The sequence below is a fragment of the Copidosoma floridanum genome, unplaced genomic scaffold (assembly GCF_036245765.1).
Source record: "Copidosoma floridanum isolate Cflo_tuat_1 unplaced genomic scaffold, Cflo_Japanese_pri ptg000027l, whole genome shotgun sequence".
NCBI classification, from domain to species: domain Eukaryota; kingdom Metazoa; phylum Arthropoda; class Insecta; order Hymenoptera; family Encyrtidae; genus Copidosoma; species Copidosoma floridanum.
Window position 1 is genome coordinate 7,308,398 of NW_028321904.1, and position 26,414 is coordinate 7,334,811.

A 26,414-nucleotide genomic window follows, 5' to 3' on the forward strand; every position below is an offset into this window, starting at 1 on the left:
TCCACTCTAACGCCAATTTATACGTGCCATTGAAGACATACCGGGGGAGTTTTCAATTACGCATCGATACATCTCTACTATAAATTGACTATAAACGCTGGTATCACCGTAAGTAATGGATAAATTAATCCAGGGGATAGTGGGTCCTTGGGAACCCGAAAATAAAGTTATACTTCTATTACAGTTTGTGACCAACGATATACGAATAAAAATACTGAGTAAAATAACTTGTGTGCAACGATATTTTAAAAAACTCTATGCGATTTATCACAAGTGGTGCAGTTATTGTTGGAACTATGATATTTGTAACTGGGTGTGGCTTTAATAAATATTGTTGTATCAAATAAGTAAACAACAATTAAAAATAAATGATGTAGATAGGAATAAATCATATTAAAGCCATGGCACGACGTACTGAAAGGCTGACCAGTACAAGACTGTTTGCTTTCATCTTTAATAGGATAGTACTACATCATTTCATGACATTGAACGTCCCTGCAGGACGTTCATCACACATAGATTTTTCGATAGATAACGTTGAAGCGTGCATTCGTTGTAATATAAAAAATACCCATAAAAAATTGCAGATCGTTTAACTGTACTGTTTTTGATATGTTTAATTAAAAAAAACCTTAATTATTTATTTACTTTTATGGAAGAATCACTTTAAATGACATTCATAAGGAAATGGTTTGTTAAGAGCTTCAAATATTTTGTATCATGGATCACTATTATATAAGCCTGTAAAATTTTGAAACTCATCCAGTAGTTGTTTAATATAATAAAATAAGAAAAAAAGGGTCAAGTATTCGTAGAAGCGCATATATAGGTATATAAAAATGAAAAAGATAATTACTAGCGTTGCTACATATTTGCACTCCTCCTACCTTTTTAAACTTTGCCCCCGCTTACTAAGGTGAACGTTTTTAACTCAAAAAAATTACCTTAGTCTCGAATACAAAAATAACATAAGAATAAAACGTAATAAAATTTGATAACTGTATTCATAAAACCTTGCATGAATAAACTATTGATGAACTAACGATGAGAAAAATGTAAGACTGTTGAAAAAAGATGGAAAACTTTGGAAAAAATGAAAAAATCGTAAAAATAATTATTTATTGATTTTTTTAAAGCTTACAAATTAATAAGAATTAAATAAATGGTTATTTATGTATAGAAAAGGTGCTGCTTAAAAAAGCATTGTATTTAAGTTTGAAAAATAATTTTTTCATTTAAAAAAAAAAATTTATTCAATTGAATAAATAGTTTGATAATTATTATAACATACTATCAAACCAAATCAATCAATAATTAGTAAATAAATATTCAAACAAGAATTCAGTTACAAACCACAGTATAAGTAGACGAAACCAAAATCCTCGTGTTGGGAGCGTTCGTAGCAGAGTAGATAAGATATTCGGTTCGTATGCAAGAGGTCGAAAGTTCAAATCCCTTGAAAAGTGCAGGAGACTAGCGCAGCACGGTTAGAAGAGACAGGGTGAGAGGAAGTACGTAGGGGACTCATAGTGAGGGTGACGGGGTCAGGAAGGGAATAAAATGAATTAGGAAAAAGAGACTTCTAGTAAGCCACTTCTGTTTCAGGGAAATCTGTCGTTTACAAAATCCAGCCCCCCAAGCACGCTACATATAGAACTTCGTTCTAAAAATTACTTGAACTCATATAAGAATTCTAGGTGAGATTAAAAATTTGCTTGTAATAAATTTCTATTTTATTTGTGCTTTTGTTTTCGAAATTCTTAATGTACATCATAAACTTTGTTGTAATAACAGAATAAAGTTAAAAAAAGTCTGCAATCACTCCCAAAATTAATGGAATTCAGAAACTCTTAATAATTTGTTACAATAAAAAAGTTGAAAATTACTCATTTACAAAAAAAGAATTGCTTGTTTACAAGCATCATAAGTATTATATCTGCTTTTCTACATGTTTAATAATTTGATACAATTAATATACATATTATGTCCTATGAAATAAAGTTACGTGTACAATTTATACTTATAAATTTTTTTTATTTACTAAAAATGGTTTAAGAAAAGGTTTTCTTGGAATCAACGAGTTTATTATACTGGTCTACGGTGCCAAAGCATTTAAATATGGTGATTCATTAGTAAAAAGCTCATTTGAACTTAAAATTAGCAAGAAAATGTTAAAACAATACATAAATGTCTCTACATAAAGAAAAATTTATGTCATGAGTTGCTTAATGCAAAATAAAGTTTATTCTGGCTTTTTGTAGCCTTATTTAAAAAACATTAAAAACTAATAATGAAAGAATAAAACGTCTAGTAGTAAAAATATTTGTAAATAGCTTTGCATGAAAACAAGGTATTAAAAAAAAAAAAATTTCAAGCTTAATTGTTATTTTTTCAACTAAAAAACTAAAAAAAAGTTTCGTCGTGTCTAACATTGGTCAAAATACATGTAAAATTATTAAAAATTTGTTAAAAATTAAATATTTTATACATAAAAGTGTTATCAATAATCATCAGCGAGTACAATCGTAATTTTTCTGAATGGCAGCCTTATACAGAGTTGTTAATCAAAAGTGTTGATTCCTTGTACAACTGGTCAACCAAGATGAATTGGAATCTGCATTTTCAGAATCAGTAGGTACAAATGGTACATTAAATCTCTTAAAAATGTTGATTTCTTTAGAAATAAAGAAAAAAAGTTATTTAATCAAAACTTCCAACGAGGAACCATTTCTCCGTGTGAAATATTTTTTCTTATGTATTACTTATTGCATTGCTTGTAGTTATTTTTCAATAAATTGAAAAAAAAAATTCCTTAGAACCAATAGAAACTGCGATGCGATGCTTTTATTTTTAGGCTCATAGTGGTGCCCCAAAACATATTTTAACTTTGGATCCAGCTTAATCTCTTGGATAATGTTCGATGTACAAGCATAATTTTTCAATTTGAATTCGATCAATACTTATTTCTTAATCTACTAATAAGAAAGCATGACTTTGTCAGTATTTCGTAGTAATAAAATGCGCGATACCAGCACGCTACGCATGTAAATAAGCTTTATTTACGTCCACTGAGGCCCATTAGAATTTTAGACTTTCATCCAAACCTTGAATTACACAATTTATCGTTGATAAGAAAATACATCTATGATGGTGAAACATCACCCATTCCTTTGTAGTTTTTCCTTAGCTTTTCAAAGGTGCTATGTAGTTTGTCATATCTTCAGAGTAATTTATCATAAAAACCATGAAATCTAGTTTTTTTTAATTGTATGATACGTATCGACAGTAACAGACTTTTTTTTGCTATAAGAAATTATAATTTATAATGTTAAGAATACGTTAGAGCGTATAAAGGTAATTTTTTTCAGTATGAGACATTTTGTACCCTGAATCCTTAGAATTTAACTTAATGTTTTAAAATCAATTTATTTTAACAGAGCACTTCCTTTTTAGTAGGCCGCTTAACTGAATCAGACGCCTGTTAAAGCTTTTAAATTTACTTAAAATAAGTGTAATTTTTTTTTCAGCAAAAAATTCTTTTTAAAAGAAAAAAAAAAATATACTTATATGTTAATTTATGTTAGCTTTTTTATAAAAATATGATTGTAAGCCAAAAGTTCTGGCACGTCACCCAAAGATACGCTTTAAAAAAAAAAATCATTTTTTACCTCGTTTGCCAATTTTTTTTTTAAAATGGATTAAACAATTTGATTTTTTTTTAATTTTACATAAAAACAGGTTACAATATTCTGGGAGACTAGAAAGCTTTAATTTGACAAAAATTTTATAAAGAATTGGGCTTTCTTGTTTTTACGTCAAAATAAGCATTATGTCTACATGTATAGATTTAAAAACACTAGCCTTTATCCCTATATTTGGCTTGTAAGTCAATAACGTGAGAAAGATAAGACTTTTGTCATTTAATTAAGTTGCGTGAAAGTGTAACAAGGTAAATTAGAAAAAGCAGACGAATCCTCGGTGACCGCGCAACTATTTACTTTACATTTGCGTACTCGAATTTTCAAATACCGAAAAATAAGTATTCCTGCTGCAGTATGATATTGGCTACATGGCCTTTCTAATTTCACAGTCGATAGTGTGCTGAGTTGGGAGTTCTCAGTGTCTAAGGTGGTAAAACGCTTGCTTCCCACCTGAAGGGGTCAGGTTTAAAACTTGGCTCTGTCATGTCCTCACAGATTATGAGGTGGTGTTTTTAATACTACCTAGTCACTAGGTTGTCGTATAAATTGGCCACTGGTATATGGCATTTAACGTGGCATGCAGATATACAGTTAAAAGGAAAAAGCAACAATGCCTCAGAATAGGAAGGGAGGATGGATATGACTCGATCATAGTAAAATTATCCCCTAAACGATCAATAATACAAATAATACAATGTATGAAACGAATCAAAGTCAAAATTACTTATAAGTATGTAAAATGTACTAGGCCATTAAAATAACTACAGACAAGACATGGTATTGTTAAGGTAGGATACCTACTTTGCGGCAAATTTTAAATATGAATGAAAATTTAAATATCTAGAATACTTCAATATCCTATAACCCTAGCCCTTGATTTCATGTGCCCTAAGTTTAAACACCTGAATTAATTTCAGTATTCAAATTAAAATTTGCCATAAAGAAATTGATGTGCAACAATAAATTATATAATTTTTTTTAGTACACTTTTTTTAGTTATTTAAAGTAAATCTTGTTATACAACAGTATTAACATAACAAGATCGATAAAATAGGAAACTTTAATTACTACTCGTAATTCCCTTAATAAGAAGCTGTAATCCTAAGCACCGGTCAATTTTGCTATTCGGGTGGTTCTTAATCACAAAATAATCATCATTTCTTTAGCAGTAGTAAAATAAGAAATAATTTAATGAAAACAATTGTTTTAGTAACTTATACATGACTTTTACAATTTTAATTTTTGTACATATTTTCGTAATGAATAATTTTTTATTGTAAAAATTTCCTAGGTATTAACTAGCTGCAATTTTAAATATTTAAATTTCATCAATACATAAAATAGACATAATGATAAAAGCTTGTTAAGTACATGACAAATTTGAGACTTTTTATGTGTATAATTACGAAAAATACGTATGTGTAGTAAGCTTACATTAAAATTACTATGAATTATGTAATAAAGTAGTTTAATAGAAGAATTCTTAAAAAATCGTCTAGGATAGAAATCTTGAAACCGTATTTTTTAGGACAATTTTTTTGATTTTGCGAATTTCTGCACTGTTTGTACAAATTAACCTCTGCTCTCATTTATATATTTAAAGAATTATTCAATAAGCAACTTTACGTAGTAAATAAGTTGGACCGTTGTAGATCACCGTAGCTATGTTGTAGGGACTTTGTTTTTATACAGTACTTTCTAACATGAGCTATATCTATTGTTATGAAATTATTTTTATTAACATTTAGAAATGGTATTTTCCTTAAAAGCTATGACATCTTCTTCAAATTAGCTTTTAACAAAACTGGAATATTAAATAAGTTAATGTGTTGAGTTCATATTTTGAAAGGAATTTCTGAAATCCTATTGATATAGTGGCAATGAAGAGTTTTTTTCCTTATAAACATGTAGCCTCGAAAATTTCCGAAATTAAAATATAAAGAAGGTTGAGTTTTTATTTTTTTTAATTTTTGGTGCAGCATACATTTTGTATGACATTCGTTGTACAATACTGTTTATAGTACTCGTACTTTAACAAAATCAAACTAAGTAATAATGACTTTTGATTGGTACTTCATTTAAACTTCACATCAAATACATTAATGCCTTGGTTTGTCGAAAGTATAGAAAAATGTAAGGGCAAAAGTCAATAATCTTTCGTTAGATTTTGTTACAAAACGAGTAGCATACAGTATTATACAACGATTTTCATGCAAATTGCATGGTGCACCAAAAATAAAAAAAATTAAAAAGCTTTATCTTTTTTATATAATGATCTTAGAACTTTCAAGGCTACAGATTCATAAGGAAAAAACTATTCATTGCCACTGAATAAAATCTTCAGAAATTACTCACAAAATATAAGCTCAACATATCAGACTCACCTAACATTTTAGTTTTGTTAAAAGCTATTTTGAAGGGGATGTATTTTTATTTTTTTATTAATCACAATCAAATTATGTCATCAAATCGTGATAAAAAGATTTTAAAGAAATTAGTTTTATCCTACAGAATAAGCCTATTTTTTATAAATATTAGACATGCTATACGTATCTTACAATACGAATCTATTACAAAAAAAAAGTTAAGTACTGATGAAGTATTCCAGTAGAAACACTCTACTTTGTAATACGTGCCATAAAGTATGAGAGTATACTACAACTCATACTCAACAGCAACAACATAGCCAAACAATATTAACTTAAGATAAAACTTCAACCTGTTATAATTTTTCAATAAGTCAGAGATCTTTTACAAAATGTTGTAATTCGACAAGAGATTTTGATGAAAGGATCTCTAGTATGACAGAAATCGTAGGTTTATTTAGCTTCATTTCAAAATAACACTTTTAAATATTTAACATTCATGGTTTGTAAGTATGCATAAGACAGAGTATGTTTTATTGTTACCAACTAGCAACTCTGTAAATAAGATTCCAATTCTACCAAATATTCCATCGATAAGGCTCACAAATTCCAAAATTCTGAAAATACTTACGATAGCATAATGATAGACAAAGCTTAGATAAACTGATTGAAACAAGAAAAATACCCTTTTTTATAGTGAAGAGAATTCTGAATAACTACTTGGCAATAAAGATAACAAATCTGTTGTTTAAACTGATGGAAAGAATAATTACAAAAATATTGATTTTATGTTATTCATCTAAGTTACGCGGATGTGACAAATATTGACTTTTTATCGTACACTGTTTACTTATTTATTTATGCGCTCTTAAATTTTTAGGTTTTACATTAAAATAACTTTGTTAACAGATTAATTTGTTACCAGAAATTAAGCTTTAAGAACTTGATTTCTGAAAATCCTCTTTTTTTTCGTTTTATAAATACACATGCAGTTACCACCAAGATACAACTCAAATCATATATACTTTTAAAAAGCTACCGAAGATTAAGTTGTAAAAGACATTAGCTTTAAATCCTTACCCATAACAGATCGTTCCTTTATTTAACATTTAAAAAGTAATACTTATGACTTTAGTAACATTTAGTCTAAAAATATGAACAAGTTTATGTTTTATAACTATACTACATTAAAACAAAGTTAATTTTATTCACATTAAAAAAAAATTAAAAGCAAGAGAACTTACCTCTTTTTTTAAGATTTGTGAAAAATTATGCATTTGGAGCACAAGACGCTGTTCAAGTTTTTCATTGGAATAATCAGTAGGCCAGATTATTTTCTGTAATAGTTTAATTAATTGAAAATAATAGTTTCGGACACTGTTACTTTGTTTTTCAATCTAATTGTTTAAAACACAAGTTGATTTTAGTGTACATGTTATAAGAACGTTTTTTTTAGTGTGTCACCATCCAGACTATTATTTTAATAATTATTAACTATTAAAATAACTACTATTCATTGAATTTAATTATTGTACAAAAACTAAATTTTTGAATGTAGGGTGCAGCTCTGACTCCCAACTGTGCGTTTGATAGTACCGTCTGCCGCTCGATAGGTGGGAACTACTCGTTTCTGGTAAACAGTGCAAGTAAGACAGTAGCTCATACTATATAAAAAGGGCTGTGCAATTTCTTGAAATCATCCTTCCGATTCACCCCAACTAAGCCAAAGCTAGGTTCTCACTCGATCGATGAGACCTACGCTACGGCAGTGGCTAGAGCACTAATTGATGTTAATAAAACAGCAAAGCTTCCTACCACATAAAACTCAGTGTCTCGATGCTCTTGTGACCCACTTTCACTAACCATCGTCTACGCCCCTTGGCGATAGTGAGACCGGCCACCTAGCTGTCATGCCATCTGTTGGCAAGTTTTCAAGCAGCAAGAGAAGGCTTTTGGCAGGGTTAAAACTCAACCAGAGTAGGTAAACCATGGTGGTTCTGGCACCCCCCAGCTCACCCCCTGAGGCGGTGGTGGGGGAAGAGGCTGGTCGGGCAGTGGGAGGAGAGGCACGGGCAGTATAGGAAACGTAGTTAGGGAGCTTGGGCGGTGGGTGGTGAGGACTACTCGGGCGGTAACGTCAGGGGAATCGGTCTTCCAGATGATGTGACGTTGGATGGTTCTGACGGCTCCATTTCCTTCCGACCACAAATCGAGCTCTGACGTCATCAGAATGGGTCTAAAAGGTGTAGATGACAAGCCCAACGTACAGCGCGAGAAGGAGATGATCAAGCATGAACGTGTATTTCTTAACAGTGGATGTTTTTTATTTTATTTAATTCTTTCGCTCATTGTTTTAGGAGTCTCAGCGTGATAGTTGTTTTTTTTTTATTCTTTTCAAGAGCGGGAATATCAAGTTGTTGGAGAAAGAATTTCACTGGGAAAAGCGGATCGCGTATCCCCTTTAATTGTGACCAACGTTGGCTTACTCGACGCAGTACTTTGCCAAGGAATGCAGCCAGCTTCTTAATTTAAGTTTAAGATTGTTAGGGTAGTATGTAAATGGGTTTTAAGAACAACAAAACTTTAAATTTAATACAAATATATTTTTGGTAACTTCAAAAAAATACACAAGAATTTAATGGTTTTAGATCTTTTTTTTCCAATACATCATTTATATCTTTATTTTGATAAGAGCAAGTATTTTTGGAAAAATAATTTCCCTTCACTTTTCGTTGAGATGCCTCAACGTGCTTTTTTATACTAAGAGATTTTAACTATTTTTATCTTCCTCCTCCTCCTTAATGAGGCTCTCATATTTTAATTTGCTAAAGATCGGACCCATGTTGTTGACGTTGACTGCTCAATGTTCATAGAATAACTAAAGCTTTACGCAAATTCTCATCAGCTTATAAGACAACGCTAATTTTTTCGTACTACCACACGGCTAGATGTACTTTAATTTTTTTATCTTAAATTTTATGCTTACTTTATTCTTTTTTTGCCTAAACACGGTCATCGTTTTTGACACCAACATTAGTATCAGTTTCAGAGTCACTACCAGTATCATCAGAATCATCAGTATTAATTCCACTTACTGTACCCCAACTGGAAAGCGTTTTAGAAATTTTCTTGTTATAACTATTAGGCGCTTCAAAAAAACATTCAGCATATACTGCTGAACGTTAATCACAGTACAATACAACAATCACAGTTAATACACCCTATGGTCGATTCTAAATAAGTAGCTGTAATATCTTTATAAACTTAAATTTGATTTGCATTTTATGCTACAGTGTACAAATGTTGCTGTTACTTTCTAATGGAACAATCACCCTCAAACCAGTGAAGTCCATGCACTCACTTCGACTGAAAGTTGTTGTTTTGGCGCACATCCATAGGTAAGGTGAAAAAATTACACGGGGGCCGCACAATCCAATGACTCATCGCTGGTCTCATAAGCGACACCACAGTCACTTCTTTTGATAAAAACTGTCGAGAAGCATCGAGAAAATCTCTAATCTTAATAACATAATCCTCGCAAAAATCCATTTTTATTTTGCAGCTCAAAAGCCGTCGTACTAACTGCGATATAAACGCGTATCCATCGCGTTTGATGCTGTGTGATAAACTAAGCAGCACTCTGCATAAAAATTAGTTTATATACACGTTAGTGTAGGCATTGCACAAGTACGTATGTGTTTTGTCAGAATAAATCATCGGTTCTTATTATTTTAATCTTAAGCTAGTTTTGAGAGAAGGGCAACATAAATAGCAACAATAATATGATCCAATACATTTTTTATCACATAATAAAAAAAAAAAACAGTTTCATTGAGTTTTTTATCATACATTTTCATCAGAATCAGTTACATTTTCTCATTTCATATGAAAGTAGAATTTTTTCATTAGTTTGACAGTGTGGGTGGCACGCATAGATCTATACGCACCATTATGCCGAGGACATGCAGTAGCTAATGTTGGGAGTTCAAACTCTGGATAATCAACCATATCATTAACTTGAAAATTAAACCTGTCGAGCCACTTTTTCTTCACTTCTCCAATCAAAATCTTTTTAGCATCTTTGAGATTTTTCCGAAGTACATTACCAATTTCTGTATAGTCGATAATACCTGATTGCCAATTTAATCCATGATAGAATAGCTTAAGCCATAAATTTTCACGTTTGTATTTATCATTTAGTTTGCGCCAAGAAAATGGCAGCTTCAAGGGAAATACTTGAGGCTCATCATCCATGTGAAGTGGAAGAATCACCAACTCTTTAAGCACACAATCGTTGTCAGGCTTCCTAAAGCCCTGCATGTCCACCATGTACTCCATCATGATAAAGACTGACTTCACTGCTAGTATTTTTTTTTTTTTAATTTTATATACGTCCTTCAACAAGTTTTCTCACGTCACCACTAATGGGATTGTACTCTATGATGCAATCGTGTAGAATAAGACAGTAAGCACATACATTTTCTGGGAAATTCTCTCGTGCTTCAAATTCCAAGCACTCGTCCACTGGCACGCTTTTCGAAGCTTTATTCTGCTTAGAGCAGTCAATTACAATGATAGGCAATAGTCGAGGCATTACAATATTTTTCCTACCACCAGCTATTTTCACAGCATCCTGCGCTCCCTTTAACGCCGAACTTATAGCTTTTCGAGCACTACGATTAGGAATCATGGACTTTGAAGCAATTCGAATCAAGCTTCTCAAAGTAGTTTTCTTTGGCTTTATTTTGTTTTTACTTGCTTCACTAGAGTTTGTTCTAGGGAATGCTCCCATGCTGAGTTTGGATTTCAATTTCATGGCACTGGTAATAGTAAAAGCAGCAGATTTTTTGCCTAAACTAGCGTATGTGGCTTTGAATCTTTGCCACACCTTTTCAGCGGAAATTTTGTAAGCGGTGTTTCTTGCTGTTATGTTTTTTCGATTCTGAGAATAGGCTATATCGTGTTGCTTGTACGCCTGATCCAATGGATTGATACCTGGATCTCCACAAGCTAATCTCTTGGCTAGTCAAGTGCCTGGTCCACAATATTGATATCCTGGTACGTGCAGCTCTATAGGCAGTTTATTAATAAGTGTATTTATAATTCCACACCCTTTGCGATGCTGAATGATCATTACTTTCCAAGTGCTTAACGATGAATGAGCTCGAAAATTTCTGTATTGCACTATTTATAGTTTCATATTTCAGCATGCAGTCGTCACGAGTTCCGGGAAACAGAATATTTAACTTCCTGTCATAAATTTCAACAAACTGATAAGCAAGATTAGAAAATACGATGACAGATGAGTTTCCAAATATAAAGGCAAACCATTTACAGTATCAAGTTTCAGTCTCAGTTGAGTCAGCATACAGTTAACATGAGCTTCGTAGATCAGAATATAAAACTTCCTGTCATAAATTTCGATGGAATCGTTAAGCAAGATAAGAAAATCCAACGCCATGGTAATTTGCTACCCAATACGATAAGAGCTGTTCTTTGTGGTCCATCAAACTGTGGAAAAACAAACAGCTTGCTGGCTTTAATCACTCACCCGAACGGATTGAGATTTGAGAGTGTTTATCTGTACTCAAAGTCACTGAATCAGCCAAAGTATGAGTTTCTAGAACAACTGTTCGAAGTATTTTTCATTCAGCAATCATGAATCAGTCATATCTCCGGATAAGGCACTACCCAACTCCATAATAATATTTGACGACATTCCTGTGAAAAATAAGATGATGTGAAAGCCTTTTTCTGCATGGGACGTCACAAAAGCGTTGACTGCTTCTATCTATGCCAATCTTATGCTCAAGTTTGAAAGCACTTAGTCAGAGATAATTTAATGCTTTTAGTAATATTTCGACAAGATGACATGAATTTAAAGCACATCTATAATAATCATGTTAATAGTGATATGACATACAATTAATTCAAAAAATTATGTGTAAACTGTTGGAAAGTTGGAAAACATGGATTTGCCGTAATAGACAAGGAAAGAGATGTTGATAATGGTAGATGTAGGAGAGGATTTCATTTTTTTACTAAAAATATTACTCATGCTAATTAAGTGCGTACTAGTCTCTTGTTAACCATCAAGCGATCAACATGGACACTTTTCGTGAGCAAAAAGACGTTCTTCGGCAAGTTGAAAAAGCTAGAGAAACTGGTCGATGTAAGCATCGATTGTTAAAGTCAGGAAGAGAAAAATTTGAAAAGCAGATTGGAGGGACTTTTAAGCCTATTACTGATCCACTTCTTAAAATTATCGATGACACAAAGAAAGTCAAAAACGTGCCACTTAGCTCTGAGACTTTACTTAAAAAACGCTTCAAGCATTTTATGTCAAAAATTAATAATACCGATGCATCAATGTTTAAATCAGCTAATGGTAACAGTGATGATAAAGAAGATACTTTTTCGTCGAATGATACTAACAAAGACTATGATACCGTTGTTGAAAAAAGTGACGATGATGATTCAGCGCATGACATCGATAAAAATGAACCTATTAATCCATACTTACAAATACTTGATAGAAAGAAGTCAGAACTGGATCAACTTTATGGGATAAATAAGGAAAAAATGGACGACATATACTTGGTGATTCGCCTATATAATTCAAAAATAATTATATTTAAAAAAAGGATCTAAGATATACAATGACTGATGAATTAATGAAGTTACTTACTGTGGTGTGTGCGCACTTACGAATACAAGTGTACATACACCAAGCTCCTAAAGCTTACGATAACTGTATAAGCGGGCGATACTCATCATCAAAGGCAGTCTTGTCCAAGCGTGCTACCGAGTCAGTCGCTGTTATTGATCTTTACATTGTTATACTTTTCCTTAGAATATATACCCGTATAAGTTACTTTCTCTGGCTCTCTTTATTCACCTGTCCCCCTACATGTATATTACACTAGCGACGAGGATTTTGAATCCACAAAATTTGTATATTAGGTTCGGTTAAAAACGATTACTCGGCTACATGAGTGACAGCAGTGACTGGGTACGGTGGTGATGATAAGTTGGGTGTATGAATTAAACAAGGAGCAATTGTTACAAGAGTTGCGTAATCTGAACGTGGAATGTTGCGACTCTCAAAAATTTGAGGAACTCCGGAAGATTTTAACCGTTATAGTTAAAAAGGAAGTTAAGGCAACAAAAAACAGCGGTGATAAAATAGGAAATCCAGTGAAACAAGAAGAGAAAAAGGACAGTAGCAAAGTTCACGAAGAGGTATCGGACAACTCAGATAGTAGCAGCGTTAGTAGCAAAAGTAGCAGTATGTCGGGAGAAACTACTAAGTTGGAGTTCTCTTTAGATAAAGGTCATTGGGATACCTTTGTCAAACGCTTAAAAATTTATTTTGCTACAAAAGAAATAGCAGAAGCAAAGCAAGCGGGAACGCTGTTGACTAGACTAAATGAAGACGCGTATGGTCGTATAAGAAATCTATGCACGCCAGCTAAGCCAATTACAAAATCTTATGGTGATCTCATGAAATTAATGACAGGTCATTTAAACCCAGCTCCGTTGGAAGTGATGGAACGCTGTAAGTTTCATCAAGCGAGGCAAGAGCAAACAGAAACGGTGGCAGTTTTTGCCGCAAGGTTAAAGAAGCTCGCTATTCGTTGCAATTTTAAGGATGTTGAAGTGGCCTTGCGGGATCAATTTGTATGCGGTCTTCGAGATTATGACTCGAAGGTTTGTTTATTTCAGAAAGCCAATTTAACGTTTAATAGCACGCTCAAGGAATCGTTGGCAAGAGAAAGCGCTGTATCGAACGCGAAAAGTATGTCAGACACATTGGATAAAGGTTCAACACATAAACAGGTCTACGTTTTGAAAACGAACAAACAGCAACACAGTCAAAATGAAGTTAAGGCCATGCAATCAAACACCAAGACGCAATCACAACAGTCATCAAATTTCAAGAAACCGGATAAAAGCCTTATTACTTGTTGTTGCTGTAGGAAAAATAATCATAAGGCATCCAGCTGTAAACATCGTTTCAAGTAATGTTACTTTTGCCACATTAAGGGTCATTTGGAGTTAGTTTGCTGAAAGAAGAATAAAACTGCGATTAAATTTTTACCGGAGTCGGTGAATACTCAGAAAGAGGAACCAACTGTAAGCTCAAGCACCGATTTTTTCTCATTGCGTTCAGCGTAGGACGTAGACAAGGTTCTTGCGATCAAACCGGCTAGGGCGTCAAATAAAATTTAAGCGGGGTCTGTATGGTTACAGGTATGCGTGAATAAAAAAAAATTAAATTTTCAGGTTGATACAGGAGCGTATAGATCTTTAATTTCAAGTAAAACTTAAATGTAAATGTTTAGCGAAGAAAAACTGATTAATTTGAAAGATAGTTTGTATTGTTACGATAATGGAGAAACAAAAGTGCTAGGTTTGTTGGAGAAGTTAGATGTACAATTTAATGATAAGAATTATAAACTGGATTGTTATGTTTTGCCCAGCTTGGGACCCCCGCTTTTAGGCTGGCAGTGGCTGGTGGTTTTCGGATTATGGCCTTTAAATTTAGGTATTAAGTCAAAGCAAAATATTTTTAAATTAGATTCGATTGATAATCAAATTACGAGTGGTTTTAACAATTGTTTGGCCCGTCACAAGGGGTACTAAAAATGATAAAGTAGTAGTATACTTAAAAGAAAACGCCAAGCCTGTGGCACTAAAAGCGAGGCATGTGCCGTATGCGATGAAAGAGTTAATTGAAAAAGGAATAAAAAGGCTGTTGGGTTTAGGGCATTTAACTCCAGTTGACGTTAGTAAATGGGCTACACCCATTGTACCAATCATCAAGGGTGATGGTTTGATACGAATTTGCAGAGATTTGAAATTAACTCTAAATCCTTCTATAATTATCAATAAAAAACCGTTGCCACGAATCGAAGATGTTTTTGCTGCAATGCAAGGAGGTAAAAAATTTTCAGAACTTGACATGCCACATGTCTTTATGCAAATTCCGGTATCGGTGGAAAGTCAAAAGTATCTGACTATAGATACACATAAAGGTTTATTTAAATATACAAAAATGCCTAAGGGGCTATCTACGTGCCCAGGCGAATTTCAACGAATTAAGGAGAATGTTTTGAGAGGTATTCTGAACGTGATTTCTTATATAGATAATATTTACGTCATGGGAAATAACGACTCAGAGCATTCAAGAAATTTACGTAGTGTGTGTAAGCGTCTTGAAAAATGCGGCCTACGAGTCAACATAAGCAAATGTTAATTTATGCAAAAGAAAATAGAAACATTAGGTTTTGTTATCGATGAAGCTGGTTTGCACAAGGCGTATTCTAAGGTGAAAGCTATAGTTGAAGCACCGCGCCCAGAAAACAAAAAGCAACTTATTTCTTTTTTGGGACTTGTAAACTTTTACGCCAGATTTTTGAATAACAGAGCGGTAACGCTTAACCCATTATATATTTTTGCAAATCAGGAGAAGTTCGAATGGAATAAGGAATGTGAGAAAGCTTCCGTGTGGGTGAAAAACGAACTTATATCGCCGCGAGTTCTGGCTCATTATGATCCGAAAGAAGAGTTGGTGTTGGCATGCGATGCATCGGCTTACGGTCTTTCGGCTGTTCTCTCTCATAAATATGGAGACGGCTCAGAGCGTCCAATCGCGTATGCGTCCCAAATTATTCCTAAAAAGGAAGAAAACAGGGCAATCATAGACAAAGAAGCAGGCGCGATTGTTTTCGGTTTTAAGCATTTTTAAGATTTTATTTTTGGGAGAGAAATCACGCTGAGAACGGACCATAAGCCGCTGCAGTTCATATTGGGTCCAAAATCAGGTATTCCGCTCACAGCTGCAAGTAGGTTGTAGCGATGGGCTTATTTCTTGTCGGGGTTGAATACAAAATTTCACATACAAAATGAGTACATTAAAACTCAGCAAAATGGCAACTGTGCCGCGCTTTCGCGTTTGCCTATTGCTGACAATACGCAAGTTTTTGATTACGAATTTTCTCCGCTATCTTATATTTTTCAATTGTTGGCTTTAGAAGTACGTAGAGATAGTGTATTAAATAATATTATATAATATGTATCCACAGGTTGTCCGAATAATATAGACAATTTGCTGCCGGAAGAAAAAAAAAATTATGACAAGCGTTTTGAGTTATCTACTGACGACGGTTGTTTATTATGGCCCATAGGCTGGTTGTGCCGAAATCGTTGCAGCCAGATATTTTAAATGAACTCCATGTATCGCACCTTGGTATAGTAAAAATAAAAATGCTAGTGAGATCCTATGTTTGGTGGCCGGGTATAGATTACGATGTAGAAGTGCTTGTTCAATCGTGCAAAGTATGTTTAAAAGAACGTAAAAAGCTCGCACGTTCTGTGCTAACACCCTGGCCATGGCCGGAGAGAGCATGGAGTAGAATCCATTGTGATTTCTTGGGACCTTTTATGGGTCATATGTTTTTGGTCATTATCGATGCTCACTCTAAGTAGCCAGATGTCGTTGATGCTCATTCAAATACCACGGCGGATAAGCTTGTTTCGGTATTCAAACAACTTTTTGCTCGACATGGTATCGTAAAACATATAGTGACTGATAACGGTACACAATTTACGAGTGAAAAGTTCAATTCTTTTTAAACTCTATAAGGTGTGAAACATACTTATTCTTCGCCGTACCACCCAGCTACTAACGAAGCCGCCGAGAACTTCGTTGGAATTTTTAAGGATAGAATTACAAAAATCATGAAAGGGGGAAAGTTGTTAGATAATGCGGTTAACATTTTCCTCGCGGATTATCGTAGCATAGAACACAGCGAGATGGGAAAGAGTCCAGCCTATTTGATGTATAAGCGAGAGTTTTGCACGCGTTTTTGATTTGTTGCGTCCAAGTGTGGAAAATAAAGTTGTAAGCAAAAAAAAAGCTCCAATAGCGAACAGCAGCGGACCACGTGACGTGTCTTTATCAGTAGGCAATGTTGTTTTGGCTTAAAGTTATAGTAAAAACAGCAAAAAAAAGATCGAAGGCAAGATTATTAGAAAATTATCGCTCTCAACGTTTCAAGTTGAAATAGCACCGAATAAATCTTGTAAGCGACACCGCGATCAGCTAAAAGACTGTAAAGCTATAAATATCGAACGTCGTTGCTCCGAGCGTTATAAGCAAAAGTGTCAATTGAAATCTGAAAGGGCGGAGGATAGTGGTGTGTATGCAATAACGAATACAAGTGTACACACACCAAGCTCCTTAAGCTTACGATAACTGTATAAGCGGGCGATGCTCATCATCAAAGGCAGTCTTGTCCGAGCGTGCTACCGAGTCAGTCGCTGTTATTGATCTTTACATTGTAATGCTTTTCCTTAGAATATACACCTGTATAAGTTACTTTCTCTGGCTCTCATTATTAACCTGTTTCCCTACATATATATCACACGTATAAAAAAGCATCCTGATAAAAAGCACATGATATCAGATAATTCAGTTGAATACAAACAAATCTTGGAAACGTCCAGAGCGCATAAAAGAAAATTTGACAAAAATGAGACGATTTGTCCGTACAATAGCAATAAATTCAATAATGTTTTTGCCCCATTATTAAATCTCTCTCAAATAAAGAAGAAAGGTGGGTTCATACTTTCATTTCAAATTGCTAGGCTAAACATGCAAATGGACTACGTTTACTGGGATGACCCTAAAGAGCTGGTCAATCGGCTAAGATTACTTAGTGGCAGAAAAATCAGCCAGTAATCCTAGCCTCACTAATAAAATGGATTCAACTGTTAAGGAGTTTCGTAAAGCTAATATCATATATTAAGCATCGTTATCAATTCTACTTTAGTGTCAAAATGAGCATCGACATTTCCGGACGTGGATCAGCTAAGTCAGAAGGTGGTAGTCGAGGTCCTCGAGAAATTGGATATAATCTCACCATTGATGGTTAATTTGACTTGGAAAATAAAAGGTTGTGTGATGTTACGCCAGCCATTCAACCTCACGATGCTGTAAATCTTACTACTTTACAGAAAGAAAAAAGTTTTATTTTGGATAAACAAGAAAAAATAGATCTACTATTAAGCAATTAAAGTGATGTATTCTTAGAAACAATACTAAATTTTCAGCGTGAAATAAATACAGTTAAGGAGATCGTAGCACATATATCTAGTATAAGTCCAGAAGACAGCTAAGAGATGAAAGCAGTAGTAGAAGAGCTTCATAAACCTGTGAGATGCAACTACCTTCACCGAAAATTTGATATTCGAGGCTTGGATAAAACGTGGCAAGCTGACCTTGTGGAGATGATACCTTATGCTCATGAAAATAGAGGTTATAGGTACTTGCTAACAGTTATTGATGTATTCTCCAAGTGTGCATGAGCTGTGTCTGCAAAAAATAAGACCGGTGAAGATGTGACTGCAGCTATGAAGTCGATATTAACAGAGGTAAGAGTTCCAACTTATTTGCAAACAGATCATGGCAAAGAGTTTTACAATGTGCATTTTCAAAGTCTCATGCAAAAGAACAAAATTAACTTGTACTTGACTTATAGTAACCTTAAAGCGTCTATATGTAAGCGATTCAATCGTACACTAAAGCATTTGTGGAAAAATTTCAGCTTGTGTGGCAGATATAAGTGGATTGACATCTAACCTCAGTTACTGATGGCGTATAGTAATCGGAAACATCGGACAATAGCTATAAAACTAAAGGATGTGTCAGCTGATACTAAAAATGAAATTTCGAAAAAAATTTCATCAAGAACAATGGGAATAAGAAAACAACCGAAATTTAAAGTGGGAGAAAAGTGCGAATAAGTAATGCTAAGCAAGTCTTTGCAAAAGGATACACACCTAACTGGTCAACTGAGGTATTTGCAAGAGTAACTCTAACCAACCCACCAGCTTACCATTCAAAATATTATGGCCAAAATCAGCCAATTTCTGGAGGCTTCTACTAGCAGGAACTGCAGAAAACCAAGTATCCTGATACTATCTTGTTGAAAAAATTCTTCGTCGACGAGGAAATCAAATATTTGTCAAGTGATTGATCTTTGAAAATACCCATAACAGTTGTATTGATAATAACAAAGAATTAAAGTGATATGTACTTTAAAAATTATTAAAATTCAGAAGTTGTAAAAAAATTTGTATAAAACTCGTTGTGGTATTTCAATGTTATCAATTATGTGTGCAAACGAAATTTTTTTTACCTTACATGCAAATGTTATATCTTACATAAGATTCATTAAGATAAATGAAAACTCTAAACATGTAATAGATTATATCATCTATTCTTCCCACGTTCTCCAGCTCTTCGTTCTTCTATTGTTTTAATCCTATAATGGCCCGAAGGCAGTGTGTCTGTAGTGTTTAATAAAATATATCGTTTATCATCTCGGTAACTGAGAGCAATTTTATTTGGCCTCTTAGTGTAGAGCTTATGATGACGTGATCTTATATTAATTTACTCTCGATCAATGTTTATAATTTGATCTCGTAGGCATTCAGTACAGTTGTCAAAATCGACAGTTGCTTTTTCGACGTTCTTAACACCCTTTGCTTTTTTAATCACATTTTTATTTTCAAGAAGAATACTATACATCTTACTTTTGAGCCCAACAAATTTTAATATAATATTTCCATTGCACTCATCTGTCATGAGCCCAACGATTTTTTCATCTTTTAACGGCATCATTAATATATTATTTTCTGGATAATCTGATGTGTCTAATTTAATGATATCCAATCACATCATTTTATAAATACCATGGTTTGTTACCTCATGTATTAGTGTATAAGAGTTTACAATCATTTTTGAGTTTGAAGAGCATATAATCGTAGTGAAAACGATACGCAAGTGTCTTAGATAAATCTAAAACACTAAGCCCAATGCATATTGGCTTTTTCATCATCACTTCTGCACGTTGTAGCTGTATGGATACAGAATTCCCATCAAAAATATCACAGCTGTAAAAATTTGGCTTTGTAATGTACAATGCCGCACCAAAGCGTCCATCCCAATGGTTGAGACGTTCGACATCGATACGTTTTCTCTCATTTTCCATCGTTTTTTCAAAAAAAGCATTGTTGAATAGTTTGAAAAGTATTTTTTTAAACTTATACTTAGCCTTTGTCCTCTCAATGCTATTGAGATTAATATACTCTTAAAGCCTTGCACTTTGCCAGAATTTTAAGGCTCGATATATTTTTGTCAGTCGTAATCCATGATTTGTGGCTTGCTTGAGGGCTTTATAATGAAGTATATATTTATGCTTGTTTTTTGATGTTGTCATTAATTTATGCTGCTTTAAACCTGATGCTAAAATGTGTTCGGAACAAAATGGCTAATCTTTATGAAAATCGTAGAGCTCCTCTGGATACTCCAAATTCACTTCTAACATATATTTGTAAGCACTTCCATTTCCAATATTATGAAAACCATAAGGCTGTTGTTCAAAATTTCCGACCCACTGAAATCCATTATAAGAAAGTTTTTTAGTCATTGCTTAACCATACAAACTATTTACGTCAAAATATGCTGTATATCATCCAGTTTTATCTTTTTTATAATTTTCCACATAGTGATTATGAGCTTCTGCATGTCTGTGACAGCACTGGCTTATTGCACCTCGTATGCCTTTTTCAATGATCTTAAAACATATCTATATCAGTAATGAGTTCTAGTAAAATCTGAAAAAAATTATCAATCAATAACTGAAGCACAATTGACATCATATTGTTTTACATAATACTTACGTTCGTTTTTTCGCGTTACCAAAACTGCACTTTACATAATATCCAATACTTAATGCTTCATGGTGTTGTATTGCTCGCTCACTATTATGCACAGGTCCTAATAATTACTCAAAGTCTGCGTATAATATAAATGGTACACGATTTTTATTCATGTAATTTTCAAATTTTAAAATTTTATTATCATACCTCGGCAAGCTTATTTTAAACTTATTCACTTTAACGCACTCCACCGTACGTGTTTTCAACATTCCATCAGTTGTAAAGTTATAAGGACAGCGATCGCAAATGTATATTTTATGTTAATGTTTGTTGAAGAACTTCTTACCAACCTAGATAAGTCTTTAATATGTACGCAGTGCTATTTTATATTATTATCAGCACTATTATCACCATCTTGGATTTCTTCTAAATATTCTTCTCTATCTTCGTTCACCTTATCTTTGTCCATTGCCTTAGGATTAAGAAAACCTTTTGTATGTTTTTCTACCTCATCTTCATCCATTGCCGTAGCATTAAAGAAATCATCACATTCTCCGTCAATATTTTTTGTTTTTTGATTTTTCCTCGCTATACGTATCAGATTAATAATTTTGTATAAGCAGCAAACTTATATGTTCATCCTTATTTTCTGCTGTTAAGTGAAGGGGTAAAGTTTTATAGCTATTTTTACTTTTCTCCAAAAAATATACATTAATGGACACATTCTGTTTTTCAAATTTTGTAACTTGCTCAGGCTGCACTGAAAAGGTGATTCCCTTAAAACTATAACTGTTTTCGTATTGAGTATAATGTGACACTCGTTGTGCATTTTTATTCACTGGATGTAAAGCTGACAAAATGGCCCATTTAAAGCCTTGCTGATCTGCGTTCTGTACATTTACGCAAGCTTTTTTTTTTCTCGATAGTAGTAGGGAGTTCTATGTAAGAACTACCACTCATTGCATTGTACTTATTTACATTCACTACTAAATTTAAAATTGAGCGTAAAGATCATCCAGAATCGCGCTCCTGAAATTCTTCTATAACTGTAGAAATAGGCTTCTGGACATTCGTTTTAAACCATTCATATAGGTTTGTCGTATCAAAAATGGAATTAGATTTAGTATTAAAATATTTATCTTCAACAGTCTCTGTATCATTCTTTACCGTGCTTATAAACTCTGCTGCTAATACTGTATTGATTTTTAAAGCATTTGCTCGTCAAGAATTTCTCGCACTTTTAAAATGAATATTTTTTCCGCAGACTCAAGAAATTGTATTATATCTAAATGCCCACTATTTACTATAACAGCCGTTTTTGTGCGATTTTTAAAAGCACTATTAAGATCTTTCCATGTCACAAAATTCTAATCATCTTGATTTTCTAATTTGTCATTGAGCCCTGACCCTTGCACTTCTAGAATTCTATAAAATGCTGCTAAAAACTTTGATAAAAGACACTGAATATTCAACAAATTATTTTCCACTGGCGATCACAATTTTACAGACAGCTTATAGTCAGAAATACTTTTAAGCACCATTTCACTGTTATCAATAAAATCTCGTATCTCGGTCATATTATCACTATGCAGCAAGCGTTGATATTCTGTTCACGCTATTTCACAGAAAATCATGTAACGCTCCACGGCGTTGACATTAGAAAAATTCTCGCGGATTTGCTCCATTATACTTGCAGCTCGCGTTAACGTACTCAAATGAATGACACGCTGCTTAAACTTTTCTTTTATACTAATTTGCCTCTGCGAAAGCGATACGAGTGATGACTAGTGGTGACTAGCAGTTTGATATAAAGAGATGAGACATTGATAGAGAGGTTAGTCAACTAATAATCGTCACAATGTTAAGATGACGAAGTACGTAGTTGATGTTCAAGGCTTTAAAACCATGCACGACAAATTTATTTTTAAAGAGGTCACTATTATACCTCTACAAGAAAATGGTACTTTGTCAGTTTTTGTCTTTACGCTCCCATATTCTTGGGCACAACCCTTACCTCAGAACAAATGTGAAAATCAATGGCTTGAGTTTAATTACCACGGTCTTCGCTGGAGCTCGGGACAAGTTTCATACGAGGATCTAGCTACAACCTTTTAAGCCATTGTTAAAGAAGAAGATGTTATTTATGTAAAAGGTCTTGAATCGAATGGATATGCCATGTGCTATTTAATAGGTGCATTACTCACAGCATGATTTATACGCTTTACTAAATATTTGCTTAATAGAATTATTTTTATAGGTACATTTATGACATTAGGCAATGTCCAGCTTTAAAAAAAATTAGTGTGGATAATATCGAATGTAAAAATTACATATTTTATTCAGCTCATTGCTGTGAAGAATGCTACAGCTTTAAAAAAATGGATTTTTAAAGAGCAGCAACGACAAAACGATATTTTTTACTCAATGTACACCTGATACACAATACTTATGCAATAAATTAGTTCTTCATGAATTTATGTCAATTTTTTCCACTCACGCCTCCTTATTACTGCGCCGATTGAAATTACTTAATCGTATTAACTGACTATTCGTGGGCGAGGTACTCCGGTAAAGAGGAGTAAGCCAAGCAATGTTGGGATACGCTTTCGGTTATGAAATGGTATACATGTTCTCTCTGGCAACTCGCATCACTCGATCCTCCTGCTCTCGAGGAAAAAAATATGACGCTGGTACATTATACGCCTTAATAAGAAGTGAAGAGTTATCGGCCACGGCTAACACATACATGTATCCTAGCATGACTCGTTGCGCCCACTCTTGCTAAGAAAAAAATATTACACTAGTACATTATATGCCTAAATAAGAAGCGAAAATTCGTTGGCCACTGCTAGCACATCGATGTAGATAAGAAGTAATAGCTTCATTACTTGGCAAGGTACTGCGTCGAGCAAGCCAACGTTGGTCGCAGCTAAACGGGATCCACGATCCGCTTTTCCCAATGAAATTTTTTCTTCAACAACTTGATACGCCCGCTCTTGAGAAGAACAAAAAAAACATTGATTACGCTGAGACTCCTAAGCAATGAGTGGGAAAAGACAATAAAAGAAAACATCCGCTGATAAGAAATACACGTTTATGCTTGATCATCTTCCTCTCGTGCTGTACGTTGGGCTTGTCACCTACACCTTTTGGACCCATCCTGATGACGTCGGAGCTTGATTCGCGGTCGAAAAGGAAGGGAGCCGTCAGTATCATCCAACGTCACAGCATTCAGAAGAGACCCCTTCCCCTGACGTTACCGCCCGAGTAGTCCTCACCACCCACCGCCCCCACTACCTCTCCTCCCACCGCCCGATCAGCCTTTCCCTCCACCACCGCCTCTCCTCCACCCACAGCCCAACTATAGCCAGAGTCTCTCCCCCCACCACCACCTCAGGGGGGGAGCTGAGGGGGTGCCAGAACTGCTATGGTTTACCTACCGATGTGCATTACTGCGTGAATGTACAAATGAATTCTTATGTTGAAAAAAAAAAGCTTTAAGTTTTCAAAATAATTCCAATATAGTTATAATAATCCTACCACAGTTTTTTAACATTAATTATGATTAGTTAAATATTATCGCTACTTACTAGAACTTGCTTGTAACGCGCAAGTGCAAGCATAACCATATTCGCTTCGTGCAGCAATTTGAAACAACGCCACCTGCAGGGTCAAACATGTTAATGTTCACTAACAAGAGTACGTAGCATTTGATAGACAATTTATTTTAACAATTCCTTCTAACAATAATAAATATTTAACAACTAAAATCAGTTTTTTTAGACTTAAGTAGCATGCTGATAGCAAATACTACTTTTTTTTTAATTTATGAAAAAAAAGTAAATTTTAGTATGAAGTAGACATAATGTATGGGTAAGCATTATTAATAATACTTTTCAATGTGCTGGCTTAAAAGTACTTTACTAAATAAATTGATATTAAAAAAAAATCGCAATTGAATAGTAAAATACACCTATGAAAAGAGAAAAAATAATTCTTTTATCAAGGTTCTATTAAATAGGTATTTTTCGGCTTAAAAGTTTACTCAACACACAACAAATTACGTTAGTTCGTAAACATACATTACTGCTTAAATAAACGCTTGTAACAGATCATTGTCCATAAGGTTCTGTGTATTCTTGTTCGTTAGCACGCACTGAAAACTTTTTCCCTGCAGGTGGCGTTGTTTTAAACTATTGCACGAAGCAAATATATAAGTAAATAAGTGCTAAAGTGCATCTTACTGTTGCACAAAGCAACGACTCTCTTAAGGAGGCTCAACATATCATGTATAGTCAACAACATATACAGGTATAGTCATGATCAGAGCTATATATATTATCAATTTCACTTCAGAGTAGAACAAAAATCAACAAAAGCTTCGTCTGCTCCATGTGATGGTTAATGTTTACGTAGATATAACGTTTTAATGTACATAATGATAGTTAATATCAATTGCTAAACAATGTTCACGAAATGTCTATTATAAGTTAACAAACACTTTTAATAAAAGTTTACGGATCACGTATAACTATTTATGTTCTAAATAATATGGTACTATATCAATTAATTCACAATAAATTTTTGAATGCATTTCTGCTTGGCACGTCTTTTTGCAGACGACATTTTAACGAACATTCTTCTAATCGTGTCTATTAGTGTACTTCAGAAACAAATCTCTCAATAAACTCTGCAGCAGTCTACATATTTCTTATGTTCAATTGAAAAAGTGATAGTTAAACTACATGTCTCTAGTTTTTGGTCATGTAGTAAGTAATTTGAGAGAGTTATGATGAGATTTCCGTTGAAAAACGTGCCATCCCCATAAAAGGCTATGTATAAAACACTTGTTACGTGTTTTACTAAAAATTTTCCGGAGCAACCCATGCTGAAATTTTGTACAGAGGTAAAAAACATACTCATTGACCGTGGATTTCAATTTCATCTATTTCACAAGTACTTCGATAGGTGTGTTAAGCCTCCTTAAGATAAAAAAAAACTTGGATTAAAAAACAAAAAAATACACTCTTAAGACATTGTTGAATACGTACGAAAGTATTTTTTAAAACTTTTCTCATACAAACAGTGATATTTTTATACAGCTTTTATCAGCTGAGAATAGCCACTTTCACCTATTTTGAACTTTCAAGATCACATTAATTATTAGTTGTAAGCCAAGGAAGATTAAAATATGTTACTTACCAAAAAAGACAACTTCGGTTAATTTGTTTAAAAAAAATTTTTCAAACAATACCTTACGACATTTGGAGTCTGTCAATAAGTATTGTTAGGTACCGAGACACATTCCAAACGAGATTGCATGATGAAATTTCATACTAATTATCTTCTCTAGTAAATGTTTGATATTCACCAGACCATTATTCTTGTGTCTGAGGCTATTTAAAATTACCATAGCTTTAATTACAAGAAAAAAAAAGTACATGGATGATTAGTAATACGACTTTCGGACGTCAAATATAGGCTGACATATAACGGTGGCATTGCTTGAGAACAGTGTGTAGAGTGACTATTTATGAAGCAAAACCACATTAGAGTTGATTTTTTAAGGCAAACAGCTTTTAAATAAGGGGCAATTAGAAATACGTTCCAAACTACT